The sequence below is a fragment of the Carcharhinus amblyrhynchos genome, chromosome 1, assembly GCF_965287045.1.
Source record: "Carcharhinus amblyrhynchos chromosome 1, sCarAmb.v2.hapA, whole genome shotgun sequence".
NCBI lineage: Eukaryota > Metazoa > Chordata > Chondrichthyes > Carcharhiniformes > Carcharhinidae > Carcharhinus > Carcharhinus amblyrhynchos.
This window is the reverse complement of record NC_137324.1, coordinates 113,982,525-113,997,571: the sequence shown is the minus strand read 5'-3', so window position 1 is coordinate 113,997,571 and position 15,047 is coordinate 113,982,525. Positions and strand designations below refer to the sequence as shown.

The 15,047-nt window shown below is 41.0% G+C and overlaps 1 protein-coding gene across 2 annotated transcripts in view; it reads left to right on the top strand.

The window, feature by feature from the left end:
• The window catches only part of fras1 (Fraser extracellular matrix complex subunit 1), a 473,019-nt gene that overhangs the window by 308,014 nt on the left and 149,958 nt on the right, over positions 1-15,047 (top strand). The gene's annotated exons all lie outside the window — the stretch shown is intronic.

The following is a 15,047-nucleotide window of genomic DNA, read 5'->3' as shown; positions in this document are numbered from 1 at the left end:
TCAAGAAAATGCTGGTTTATGAAGAATTCAGTACATGAACAGACTTAAATGTTATCAATGAGCTTTTTTTTAATAAAGGGAAGTCTGGAGGCGCCTGTGCTGATTCCAGTTAGTACCACTATGTGCCCCCCACTTACCCACAAAAACAATCAGAAGATTGAGATCACTTTCTCCTGAGCCAGGTTTTCAGAGCAGGAATTCTCCCATTGGGAGTGAAAATTTGATACACAGGAATTAGGGTGATTCAGCCTTTTGAGCCCACTCCAGCATTCTATATGAACATGGCTGATCTCCATCTCATCCTAATTTCACTTCCCTGCCTTTCCTCCATAGCCCTCTAATCCTGCTTTTGATCAAATATTTACCTATCTCTTTCTTGAATCCATTGATTGATTCTGTATTCACAGCACCCAGGGGCAGTGAGTCCCATTGATTCACATCCGTCTGTGAGAAGTAGCTTCTCTTTACCTCTGTCTTGAACCTCTCCCGTCTTACTCTACAACTATGATTTCTTGTCTTATACTGTTCTAAAAGGGGGAACATCTGGTTAATATTTACTTCAACAATCCTGTTGAGTATTTTATATACCTCAATCAAATCCTCCGTTATTCTTCTGTACTCCACGAGTACGAGCCCAAGCTACTCAACCGTTCCTCATACGACAATGTCTTCAAACCTGGAATCAGTTGAGTGAACCTCTTCAGAACCACCTCCAGTGACATCACATTCTTTCTCAAAGAAGGTGACCAAAATTAAACACAGTAGTCCAAGTGTGCTCTCACCAATTCCTTATACAATTGTAACAACATTTCTCTACTTTTATACTCTAGACCCTTTGCAATAAATGCCAAGATTCCATTTGCCTTCCTTATGTACCTGCATACCCACTTTCTGAGACTCATGCACAAGAACACCCAGATCCCTCTGTACAGACACCTTTTGAATCTGTTTCCCATTTAAATAGTAATTTTCCTTTTTTATTTTTCCAGCCAAAATGGATAACCTTGCATTTATCCACATTAAACTCCATCTGCCAGATTCTGGCCCACTCCCCTAGCCTGTCAATATCCATTTGTAGATTTTTATCTCCTCATCACAGCCTGCTTTCCTACCTATTTTCATGATGTTAGCAAATTTTGCTATGTTACACTTTCCAGAGTACTGAAATATACTGTAATGGGAAGTCATTGCAGTACCTTGTGTCATGGACCTTACCTGACAATGGGGAATCATTAGTGTAACATAGCTGCCAGCAGAAAGTCATTGCAGCTATTGTAACCTAATGTTTTTGGAGGTGGAAAATTATGGTGGCCCCTGGGTATAAACATAACGTGGCTGCCAATGGAAAGCCATTGTAGAACTTAGTTTTGAAATCATTATGAAACATTTTGAAATTTATTAAAAATTTCCATTGGGCTTACTGCAATCATGAAGTCCATAAAAATAGGTAAATCTATTAAATTTAAATGCTCATCATTTGATGCCAGCAGTGTGTTTTCATATTGACATCTTAGTTTGCATATCCCCAGTTGGTAGGATTTAGTAGATTGGTTTACATTTTCCTGGGCACTCCTGCCCCTCAGTGCTGTTAAGACTCTGCCTCCTTGATTTAAAATTTAAGGAAACTAGTATTTCCTTCAATAACGCAGGCACCCCAAATGTTATCAGATACTGACCTTTCTTCCCACTAATGCTACTTGATCTTTGTATCCCACAAACATTCTCCTGGATCCTGGGATCCCATTTCCCAGTGTTTCCAAGCCATAGGTGGTCTCTCCTGAGTACTGCCATGTTTTTTGTGGTTATTCCCAGTTTTTCTTGATCCCATGATTTCCTCTCTGCGCCCTCATGTCTTGGGATGACCATTCCTCTGTTACCACATCATGACTTCCAAACTTCTCATATATTCTCATTCCAAAAATCTATGCCCTCCACTGATACCCACCTAATCAATACTCCCTTGTCCCTCATGCTTTTCCAACTCCACACTGGCAGGCCTTGGTACCTCCCCAAGTGCTGTATTGCCTTAGGATCTCATTGTGTCTCAGAAATTTCCTTTTGTTTGGTCAAGTTCCCCAATGCCTCTGGATCCTTTTTGTTGTTCTCAATTCTTGTGATACTACTTCCAACTCAAGGCAGCCAGATCTCCAAACCACACTGAGCACCGCCATACTGCCTCATTCTATATGTCCACCAGGCACCTCTACGCACTACCAGACACCCTTGGCTCCCCAAACACAGCACAGAGATCCGTCAGTATTCCATATCTCATTACCATCCTTAGGATGCCACCTTCCTGTTGCCATGTCTTATGGCACCTATTCTCTCCCAATAATGCTTTCAAAGCCCAATTCTTCTACCTTTTCTCATCCCTGTAATTCTCTCAGATCTGTCTTCACTATTGAAAAATCCTGTAAAAGGATTCAGAGACAATTTTTGAGTTCATGGTGGTTGCAGAAAAAAAACCTTACAGAAGATGCCTTGAGACGTGTACATTATTTTGGCAACAGGCCAGGCAGATAAAAGTTAACCTCAATTCATTGATTTTATGTAAAAACAACCACAAGTCACTCCATCAGCATGCGTGCTTAGTCGGTGTTCAATAGTTGGTGACTACTATTACAATAAAGGTGAATCTGTTTTTATCTGAAGATGCGCCTAGATATTGTCCAAGAGAAATCCTTGATAAGTAATTCATGTTTGTTCAAATTTCAGCTTTAATCGTGCCTTGTGCTGCATAGAGAGATATCAAACTGTGCTGTGTATTTACATTTTTAGAATTCAAGTGCGTAGTATTATTTATTTATCTGTGCATTCAGACTATTTGCATATTTTGTGAACTGCTTATTGCTGTGTGTTCATTCGCTTGAAAAGGCTTTCATTTTGGTAAATTTTTCCAGCTCCTGCCTATTGAGATGTCTCATGTGCCACAAACATGTAGCTGCTTGAGAATTCCTGTATCTCAGCGTCTACTCTGTCAAGCCCCTTTAGAATATTATACATGTCAATAAGATCACTTATTCTTCTGATTGCCAGTGTTTAGAATACTTAGGCCCAACTTGCTCAACTTTCCCACTTCAGACATACTTCCATCCCAGAAAGAGCCTGGCGAATCTTCTCTGAACTGCTTCCAATGCAAATATATCTCTTAAGTATGGCGATCAAAACTATACACGGTATTCCAGGTGGAGTTCCAGCATTGCCCTATATAGTTGTGGCAAGTCTTACTGAGTAAGACTTTACGTGCAGCAAAGGCCAATGTACCATTTGCCTTCCTAATTACTTGTGATACCTGCATGTTTACATTATGTGATTCATAAAGGTACCACATCCAGATCCCCATTACTGCAGCATTTTGCACTTTTTTTTCCCCATTTAACTAATATTCTGCCTTCTTTATTCTTCTTGCAAAATTCCTACATTATGCTCTATCTGTCAAATGTTGTCCATTTATTTAACCTAACTATATTCCTTTACAAATGCTTTGTAATCTCCTCATGACTTTGTTTCCTAACTATCTTTATATCTCTAATTACTTCCTGTTGATGCTATCTACCCTTTTCCCTCTGAATGCTACTTTATTCTGTGTTCACCGCTGGGAAACAAAAAAACCAAACTTTTAAAATTTTAAGTTTTCCAGCATTGCGTTCAACCAAGGCATTTCTGCAGCTGCTGGTCCATTCAGCTGCACCCTCAACTTTGTTACTTTAGATCCCATTAAAACCATTACCCACTGTCACCCAGACCAATGCTCCAGCACAGCATTCATTTCTTAACTCCAAGAAATGCTGACTGATATTAATATGTAAGATAACTGATTTAACATTGACTGCCAGAGGTAACTGAGCCTCAGAAAGTACAATCAGGTCCTGCTCCCATCTGCTAAAGCAATTCTCTTTTCCAGAGTCTTCCTAGAAATGCAGAGATAACTCTGAAGTTTTGTTCTCTATAACAAACCATCTTTATAAACTCCTCTCCCTGTCTCTTCCACACAAGTAAAAAGTCTGACAACACCAGGTTTTAGTCCAACCTATTTATTTGATAATATTCTCACTAGCTTTCGAGGGGACAGCCTCTTCGTCAGGTGAATGGAGAGTTCTGGCCTCAGACAGAGCATATAAAGCACAGACAGTTTAGAGATTACTGATTAAAATGCGAATCCTTACACCTAACCTGCTGTTCAAGACCTGAAGTGGCTGACAATGTGAGTGGTAGGAGCACTGATCACAGTTTAAAGAGATGTGAACCCCTGGATTATTTTGTCATTAAGGTTAAAACTATTTGTTCAGTTGTCTCTGCTGCCTTCTTCCCAGTATATCTGGCCAAGATTTTCTGAGGTCCCCCCACCCTTGCTCTTAACTCAGATCTTTCTTTAGGCTTTCTATATTTCCCTTTGTGCCCCCTGCAAGTACTGAAACAAATCTTATCAGAATCACAAATGACGTCCTGTGTGGGTGTGACAAACTATCCCTCTCATCTTTTTTGACCTGTCTGTCGTCTTTGACAGTCAACCATTTAACTCTCCATCGCTGCCTCTGCACCGACATCCAATTTGTTGAGACTGCACTTGCCTGGTTTGATTCTTATCTATCTAGTTGTAACCAAAGAATCAACTGCAGTGGTTCTCCTCATCACTTTTCCTCTGGTGTCCCCAACAAAACACCTTTCCTTAGGCTTCTTATATTTCTCAATTATATACATCCTACTGGCAACATCAGCTGATAACACAGCATTTATTTTTCACCTTAAAGCTGAGAACACTCGGCTCCTGTCTCGATCCCTCAACTGCAATTTCCAGTCCTGTTTGACATCCAGTACTGGATGAGCAGAAATTTCTTCAAATAATTATTGGGACAACCAAAGCTATTTGGCAGGATTTTACAGCCTTCCTGTCCTGAAGCTGTAAAATCCTGCCTGAAGTCAACAGACTTCCCTCACCCACTCCAATTTCTGTGGTGGGCAGGGTGGTAAAATTCCAGCCATTGTCTCAAAACCCACCCACAAACTCCATTCCCTAGTCGCAAGCTCTTTCCTACTCTCTGGCAACTGTCTGAGGCTGAGACACAGTATCCTGTCACATCTGACCCTGAGAAGAATTTTCCATTACAAGTTCATGTCAGGTCCAACTGTTTCTGTCTTTGTCCATCCTTAATCTGCCTCTGCCCCATGAATTTTCTGCTGAAAGTCTCATCCATGTCTTTGTTACCTCCAGTCTTGACTATTCCAATGCACGACTGGTCGACCTCCCACATTCTATCCCTTCATAAACTTAAGGTCAAGTTTACTTGGGGTCCAAGGCTCTGCTGCCCAAATCTTCACTTTGTTCCATGCCCCATCCATCCATCACCCCTTTGCTTGTTGACAAAGTTGGCTCCTGGTTAAACAATTTTAAAATTCTCATTTTTGTTTTCAAATCCCTCCATTACCTACTTCTTCCTCATCTCTATGATTTCCTCTCACTGTACAACCCCCAAAGAATGTTAAAGGTACAATACAAATATTGTAATATATCATGAGCTATTCAAGGCATCACTCGGCTTGTTATTGGAAAACAAATGAAGCTATAAAGAGCTTATTGCTCAGATAAACTCTGTGGGAGTCACACCCCCATTTTGGCACAATTATCGAGGGCATGTCATGAATTAACCTAAAAACAAGTAACAATATGGCACACTAGAGATGAACAGCATGATTTCAGTGTATATGTGCTGGCATTGAATTCAATGCAATAAAACAAATTACAGTCCATTAAAGATATGCTCCAGGCTGCAATTCGTATGCAAGTAACTTTCTGAGATGCAAATAATCTCTCAAGTCTTTCTGCTTGCAAAATCTGATTGGACAACATACGTTGGTTATCAGATTAACATCATATTTTTCCAATTTACGCTTGCATCTTAAGTAACATATTTAGAGTTCAGGAAGAAGCAGACCTTTGTTCCACCTAGCCTACTTTTCCAAACTTCCCATGATGTGCTTCTGAATTTACTAACCCTGAATCCTACTGACTTGTAGGAAGCCAATTACACTTGCTTGTTCTCTCTGTTATTGGAATTGTAGTCTATCACTCTTTTTTGAACAAACTTGCCTCAATTTGTCATTCTCTTTTGTTGCCTTTAATTCAGAAATGTGACCCCCATTCCTAATTTAACACACTGTTGACAAATTCATTATGATCTAGATTCTCTCCACCCTTCATAATTATAAAAGTAGTTATAAAGCAACCCACCCTCATAGCTCAGTCTGCATAGTTCTAGAATCCGTTTATAAGTTGTCATTTGCAGATATTGGGAAATTGAACTGAATTGGTATGAATGAAGCTGTCGGTTGTATCTGTGATATGTAGTCATCTTCTGTGACCAATGTTCTGAATGTATAGAGAACTTGGCTGGTTCATTTAGGTTTCTGATAAATTCTGTCCACTTATATCTGAAAGTACTCCCCCATTAATTGGGGCTCTTATGTGAGCAACTCAAGCCCACTTCAAAAGCTTATCTCACTGGGATTAGTGGGTGGAGGAGTGGGGAGAGTGGGGGGTGTGGTGCTCACCTTGCAGGAAGCACAACAGTGGTGGGTTTGGTTGTGGTGTCAGTGCGTGATCAAGTGACCTGGCATTGGAAATTGGGGGCCTGCTGAGAGCCACATTTGTGCACTTACTGCTGGCAGGTGGCACGGTAGCACAGTGGTTAGCACTGCTGCCTCTCAGTGCCAGGGATCCGGGTTTGATTCTGGCCTTGGGTCACTGTGTATGTAAAGTTTGCACGTTCTTCCTATGTCTGTGTAGGCTTCCTTAGCTGCTTTTCTTCTACTTCCTGCATGCGACGGTGCAGAGGGACCTCGGGGTCCTTGTGCATGAGTCGCAAAAACCCAGCCTGCAGGTGCAGCAGGTGGTCAGGAAGGCTAATGGGATGCTGGCCTTCATAGCGAGGGGGATTGAATATAAAAGTAGGGAGGTCTTGCTGCAGCTGTATAGGGCATTGGTGAGGCCGCAGCTGGAGTACTGTGTGCAGTTTTGGTCGCCGCACTTACGCAAAGATATTTTGGCCTTGGAGGGAGTGCAGAGGAGGTTTACTAGGCTGATACCGGAGTTGAGGGGGTTGAGCTATGAGGAGAGGCTGAATAAACTAGGCTTGTACTCGTTAGAGTTTAGAAGAATGAGGGGAGATCTCATTGAGACGCATAAGATGATGAATGGGATGGATAGGATAGAGGTGGAGAGACTCTTCCCACTCAGAAAGGACAGTAGGACTAGGGGGCACAGCCTCAAGATAAAGGGGGGGCGGTTTAGAACAGAGTTGAGGAGGAACTTCTTCACTCAAAGGGTGGTGAATCTCTGGAATTCTCTGCCCGTTGAAGTGGTGGAGGCTGCCTTGCTAAATATTTTTAAGACGCGGGTTGATGGATTTTTGATAAGCAAGGGGATTAAGGGTTATGGGGAGAGGGCGGGAATGTGGAACTGAGCCACGACAGATCAGCCATGATCTTATTGAATGGCGGGGCAGGCTCGAAGGGCTAGATGGCCTACTCCTGCTCCTATTTCTTAAGTTCTTATGTTCTTATGTACAGCAGTTATCCACTGCTCTTCATATCTATCTCATCTTCTTTACCTAACAATTGTTTTGATTATTTTAGTTTGACTACTTACTTGCTTTATCAAATTTAAGATATTAATTTAGTAAAATAATAGCAAGTTACTGTTTTCTAGCTTAAGGGACAAAAGAAAAAGTCAGGAGCTTCTAAAGATATGATTAAAAAACAGCAACTTTTTCCCCCAATTACCACTTGTATCAAATTCCCAACTGTTCATAAAGCACTGTTTAATAACTACCTCAGGCAGAAACAAATACTGTTTTCTCATATAGAGATTGTGATTCATTTTCAAGTCACAAGTGCTAACTCAGCTGTCTATTTCCATAATTAACACCTATTCAGGCTATTGCTTTCAGGCTGATAGACAGTTAACTGCCACAGACGAGCAGTTTCTGTTAACTAACTTGGAGGTTCTTGCACAGTTTTACAGTTCTCAATCAGATCTGAAATAATTAAATTGGATAAATAGTGGTAGCCTACTCTGCGACATCCTGATTTGTGTTGAAATGTTTCAGACCAATTTGCACTGAAGTTTAGTGCATACATGGTTCAAAGTGACAGACATGGCTATTCAATTCATTTTGTCAAGTAAAACAAACTTTCTTTGTAATGTGCCAATTGTTGTCTGCAGAAATTTTGACTTTAATAAAGTTTCAGATAGATAGCACACTGTGGCTGTTCTACCTTTAGCTTAGAAATTGTTCAGCAAAGTGAACAAGCTAAAGACCCACCTGGTAATTGCATGGATTAAAAACTGTGTCTTCTAATGACTCAGATCTGATTGCCTCCTTTTGTTGCCTGAATGTTCATTAAACAGTGCTGAACAACAGAAAACTACTGCAAAAACCCATTGCAACATGAATGTGTGCTGCTGCTGCTTCAAACCATTGACTTTGTTGAAAATTGGAGTTTGAATAAAATCAATTTCCTTCAGTGCCATAACGTTACTGGATTCTTCTGAAAAAGACAAGCTCCTCTTGTTTGCCACCATTACTTTAATCTCTTAATTTAAAACATTGATATTTGTTCATGTGTTCTTTTCTTTTCCAGATACATATTTTAATGCTAACAAACTGTCCTCTAAAGTGACGAACACTTGCATTCCGAACAAAAGTTCAAAAATGTGACTTGATTTTTAAAAGAATTTAAAACCTTTGGTTTGTATTAGTCCACTGAGTGAGCATTAAAGCAACAACTTCTGTTTGCAATGTACCTTTAACTTGGTAAAGAGATCATGCTTGAGTGTTGCAGGCCTTAAAGAAGAAATTTGAAAAGGTTGGAAAAAGTAGATTATTCCTACTTATCCTACCATAAGATGTGGCCTAACGGAGGTTTTCAAGATGATGATGGATTTTGCTAGACTAGATAGAGAAAACATATTCCCCTTGGAGAGTGGGTCGATAATTGAAGGGCATAGATTGACAAAACATCGAGAGACAATATTAGGAGAGAGTTTGTTTTTTGTTGAGACATGTTGGGATTGGGAATGTTTTACCTGAGGAGGTGGTGAAAGCAGATTCTATAAATAATTTTAAAAGGGAATTGTATAGGCTTTTGATGATGAGGAACTCACAGAACTTTGGACAAAAAGCAAAAAAGATGTGGATTACTTTTTCAAAGAAAAGCCTAGTTAAAATGGACCGAATGGCATTCTTCTATGCTGATTTAAAGAAATGCTCCAAAGCCTTTCATAGTGGCATTTTTTTAAAAAAAAGGCACCAAAGTAAATAATCTAATGGTGTAACAGCAATAGGCAAATAAATGTTCATCTTCCTATTTTTTGGTTTTAAATAGAAAAGCTGCCAGGGCAGCAGGAGAAAACTGATGCTGCTGAATCATAGCATATTACAGTAAGAAATATTAATTTATGAAGATTTGAGCAGGTAATTTGATGAAGCGATACAAATGACTCACTAGTGATGGATAAACGAGGGACTGAGGAAATAGGTAAAGAAAGACAGACTTACTGTGGGGAGGTACAACGTAGGTCTGCTACAGCTGACCTATTTTATAACTCCTGTGTGATGACTTGAAGGCTGATAAATTGGAGGATTCTTCATGGGTATGAGCTGGTGAGTGAAATCACTTGCTTTGTTGCACAAGATGAGACAAGCTGGCCTGGATAGATTTGTGGATGTTGTCACCCAGTTATGAAGCTTGGATTTCTGTAATCTACAGGCTATTATTCTGCAAGATAGAGCATCAGCGATATCACAGGCAATATCTCTTCGCACAAGAGTTAGTTGAAGTGCGTTTCAGAAATGCTTCTGCTAACGATGAAAATACATTGAGGATCACAGTAGATGGCGTAGTAATAATGGGAAATTTTGACAGACTGGGGTGATCCATTCGGGAGAGGTTCAAAGACTTTGTAACAACCCCATGGTCTCTGCTCCCCCCCTCTTTCATAACTCACCCATCATAGGCCTCCTTCATGCCCCCCAGTTTCGTGTTTGCCTGTCATGCCCTGCCCACTCAGGCTCCATTTCCTTGGCAATACCCCTTGCACAATGGTGCTAGTGAAGACCAGTAGTGATTCTCACTGTGTTCCTGCCACGCCCAAGGTTGGAAGATCCCGGGAGCTGGCAGAATCCATTGCCAAATGGGCTAAGCATATTTAAATATGCTAATCATCCTTGTGTCCTTTCTGGGCGAGATCTGGTTTGTGCCAGCAGAAAGGGACTAGGGCAATTGCAATCTGTGGCGCAGGGTACAAAACTATCTTTTGGCCTGCATTCAATTTTCCAGGATTGGTACAATCTGCATGAGGCATGACGAGGCCAGAAAATCGTGGCCCTAATTTGCTACAATGTGCATGTACCACTTTCGTTGGCAATAGTGCTCAGCTTGTGACAAACAACAGTTATCCTTCTGTGGAGTTTCGGGTTCCTACAGTGATGGAACCAGCTACATTTGGGTTGGCCAATCAGTATTTCCCATGTTATGTGGCTTGAACAGCAGGTGGACCTTCGATTCCCTCTAGGTTCGTCTTAAAGTAAATCCTTCATCAGATGTTGCTTTCCATTTCAATGTTGAGAGAGCAACAACTGTATCTGCCAATTAAAAGAATGTCACTTTTGGCAGGTGCATGAATGACATAATTGCAATGAATAGTGCCTTTTATTTAAGGAATGACAAATGGCTGGTAAATTTGGGTCTGCTGTCCATTCAGCGCATTGCATGCTGCTAATGAATGTGATATATGATGATATATGGCAGACATTGACATCTATTGTCCCAGATACAGTGTCGAGCTACATACTGGCTGATCCTAAACTCAAAGCAGTAGTGAAGCTTTTAGAGTCTTTGTGTAGAACTGTGGCCATTATAATTTTCGCTGTCTGGATATTTATTCCTTTGAATGCTGGTCTATTAATAATAGCTTGACACCAGGCCTAAAATATGATTCCCTTTCATCTACATCCCCCTTATTCTGTTCCTCGTTGAGGAGGCACGATGGCAGCCCTTGTACTGTGTTGGGTTGCCAACAAGAAAATCCATCTACTAATTTTAATGTTCCACCTTAACAATTAGCCAGCTCACAGAAGGAAAATAGCAGCTACAGCAGGTCTCTGTATTCATTTCCCAGGGTAATCCTCTGTACCATGAGCTGGTTTCATGTGTTTGTATAATTTTAACACAAAGGCCAAGTGAGAGAGACTTTCAGGATACTAATGTCAATACTAAATGGGGGGTCCCGAACCCACACTTGCCTTCCTGTACACTACTCTAGTGCGGCCGCACTTTGAGTACTGTGTGCAGTTCTGGTCCCCGCATTACAAGAAGGATGTGGAGGCGTTGGAGAGGGTGCAGAGGAGGTTTACTAGGATGTTGCCTGGTATGGTGGGGAGGTCCTATGAGGAGAGACTGAGGGATTTAGGGTTGTTTTCGTTGGAAAGAAGGCGGCTAAGAGGGGATCTTATTGAAACATATAAGATGATTAGAGGTTTAGATAGGGTGGATAGTGATAGCCTTTTTCCTCGGATGGAGAAAGCTAGCACGAGGGGGCATGGCTTTAAATTAAGGGGGGGTAGCTACAGGACGGATGTCAGGGGTAGGTTCTTTACCCAGCGGGTGGTGAGGGATTGGAATGCCCTGCCTGCTGCAGTTGTAAATGCGTCTAGTTTGGGGGCGTTTAAGAGATCTCTGGATAGGTTTATGGACGAAAAGGGATTGGTATAGGCTAGTGGGTCATTGTTTTTGTAACTGGTCGGCGCAACATCGTGGGCCGAAGGGCCTGTTCTGCGCTGTAATGTTCTATGTTCTATGTTCTATGTTCCTTGTGCTTGCCTTCCTATTAAAGACAGCGCATGAGCCAGTAGTTCTGGAGCTTCGGCAGCTCCACTGAGAGAGGTTGGGAAACGCCCAATTCATGGATTGATATTAAAATGTTATAAGGCGTGAAGCAGTAAGCTACTCAGAGGATAGGGACACCCCTCCAGATGGGTGGAGGAGTGACCCTACGTAGTGCCATGGGTGTGGCCTTTCCTGTTCACAAGCCCCATTTTTGGGGCATTGAGTCTCTGTCTCTTCCCTCTGGCCTGTTGTGGAGAGGTGGCATCAAGTGAACCGTGGCTCCTACATGATACTGTGCTGGTTGAGGGGTTGGACTGGGGGAATGGACAATAGGGAGATTCCACTGCTGGGCACAATAGCTCCAAAATGGGACCTTAAACAATTGTCTGCCTGCCTTGGTGTAATGGGCTGCTGATTCTCCTTTCAACCCACCCAAGAAAGTTCCCATATGGCTGGAATTTGGCCTTATCCAGCTCTCCACTATTTTCCTGGTCCTTTTCCTTCCCATCTCCTTCCCTGACTCCAAGCTACTTTATGGGGCTTGGAAACTTCAGCTCAGTGTCTCTACTCCTTTTGTTGTTACACCAGGATTTCTGACATTTACTTGAGATTTGATTTATTATTGTCACATGTGTTAACATACAGTGAAAAGTATTGTTTCTTGCATGCTACTCAGACAAAACATACCATGCATAGAGAAAGAAACAAGAGCGTGCAGAGTATAGTGTTACAGTCATAGCTAAAGCGTAGAGAGAGATCAACTTAACTTCCATTCAAAAGTCTGATGGCAGCAGGAAAGAAGCTGTTCTTGAGTCAGTTGGTACGTGACTGCTTTGCTGAGGCAGTGGAAAGTGTAGACAGAGTCAATGGATGGGAAACTGGTTTGCATGATGGATTGGGCTACATTTGCGACCTTTTGTAGTTCCTTGCGGTTTTAGACAGAGCAGGAGCCATAGAGAACCTAGCCTCTATCTCCAGTGGCTCAGTGAAACGAAGTTAATGAGACAGGAGTTGTTCCCAGACTTATTTTGTGTCACTTCCTTTTATGACCGTTTCCTGCTGTCTTAATGCATGATCAATCAAAGACTATGGCATTTTGACATGGAAAAGTCTGCAAGCTTTAAGGTAAATGGATTTGTGTAGGATCCTTCTGCACTCTCATTCCTCCAAGGATATTCAAGAGAGACTACCAACCCTGTCTGGATTTCTCACTCCTTCCACATGCTGCCCTGATGTGGACATGGGACATGGGGGATGGGGGCTGGGGGAAGCATGCTGCCGATTTGATGGGGTGGGAGTGGGAGGGGGTTTTCCAGTGCACTGCAAGATCAGGATGCCAGTGTGAAATGATACTTGAGTGCAATGCAGCTGGCTTATTGGCATGTTTAGCGTCTGCCATCCCTCCCTGCACAAAACTAACCACACTCCAAAAAAGTGACTGAGTGCCAAAAAGTTGCATTGGGAAAGTTCCACCCCTGATTTCTACTCGCAGAGATAAGTAGGAGATGAGAAAATAAACGTGCTAATATCTATCAATGCTAACATTTCAATTTCCTGTCCCATAACACAACCTTAGTGTGTGTCAACTCTAACATTATAGAATAAAGTTCCTTAACATGTTGAATTTTAATTCCTGTCAACCTGTAGATGACTGCATAAGCACTGCCACCTTGTGGAAGTATTGTGGTTGCAATGTGAATTTTGTTTTAAAACCAATGTTTCACAATTAGTATTCATTTCATAGAATTACACCTGGCTTGAAATATTTGCTACTTAAAGAAAAAGTGGTAACAACTGTGATATCATATAATCTCTCTTCATCATAATCAGGCTATGTGAAAGATGTTGAGATTCTTTTGCAATGTTGATAAAAATGTATAAAATGTGGATGATGTCAGGAAAACTGCTTTACTGTCTCTGTGCTCCAGTAGGGTATTGAAGCACTGAAGAAAATGCAGTTCACCAAGTTTTCTCATCCTGTATGCAACAATGTTGGGCCTGGAAAATCCTGCCCATAATCTTCTCAAATCTTATAGTTTACACATTTCACCCCTAAAATTTCACAGCGTTTCATTGTCACATAAAGAACCCTAATGTAGCGTATGTTTATGTTTAGGAACTGCTGTTAGGCTTCATAAGTATTAATCAGTAGATCGTGTAAATAAAAAATTGCTTGGTGATACAGAATTCGAATATTGCCAAAGAAAGAGACATGTTGCCAAAGTTTATTGTCTTACAGTCATCAGGTCAGACGCAACAATGGCAAACTTCAAAGGGAACAATAATTTATATTGCATGGTGATCGGTTGACAAATTGGCTCTGGCTGGTTAAGGAATTGTTGTGGCAAATACACCAGGGAGCAATTGTTTAATTCAAAAAAAGGTGCAATATCTGGACATATTCCTTTTTCATTGTAGAAGACAGGTCCCTGCATATGAATCTCAAGTAGTTTCAAGCAAGTAGAAATGAGCTACATTATGAGCCAAATTGATTGTTGGATGGTGAGCAAAATGCTCAGAAAAAGCTGATTTGATTCTGTTATTTAGCAGGACCTGGTGAACAATTCCATATGTGTGAAGAATTATACTATCTATTTACACAAAAACCTACACTTTGATTAATCAGACATGACTTGCCAACCAATGAAAACCCTTTTCTCATGGATTATAAATTGTTATTCCCTTTGAAATTTGGTGTTCTGCATCTGTCCAGATAAGCGCAAGATAAAAAGCTTCAACAGCATGTTTCTTTTGTCAGCAAGACTTAAGTACTTTGTGAATAGTTTTTTAGTTGTCCTTTAACTTAAGTGTGTATTATGCTGTGCTACGAAGTGTTAGGTAACTAAACAGCACTGTAAATCATTTAACAGCACAATATAGTACAGTGACAAAATGCTAATTTACTCTTCCTTGGGTACTAATTTTCTTCCCAAATTTCTTTTGACTTTTGATGCTTAAGATAAAACCTGAAATGTAAGTCTTTAAACTTGCTGTAAAAACTGACATCAAAAGGCCTTAACAAGGCTCCTCGACATAAAAGTCAGAGGAAAAACAGATCTGGTGTTTTACTCATTCTCGTATGTTGTATCAGAGAAAGAAATACAATGTAATTTAGCAGGGCCGCTGGAAATCGCATGAAAGTATGAGGTGCACAATCATCA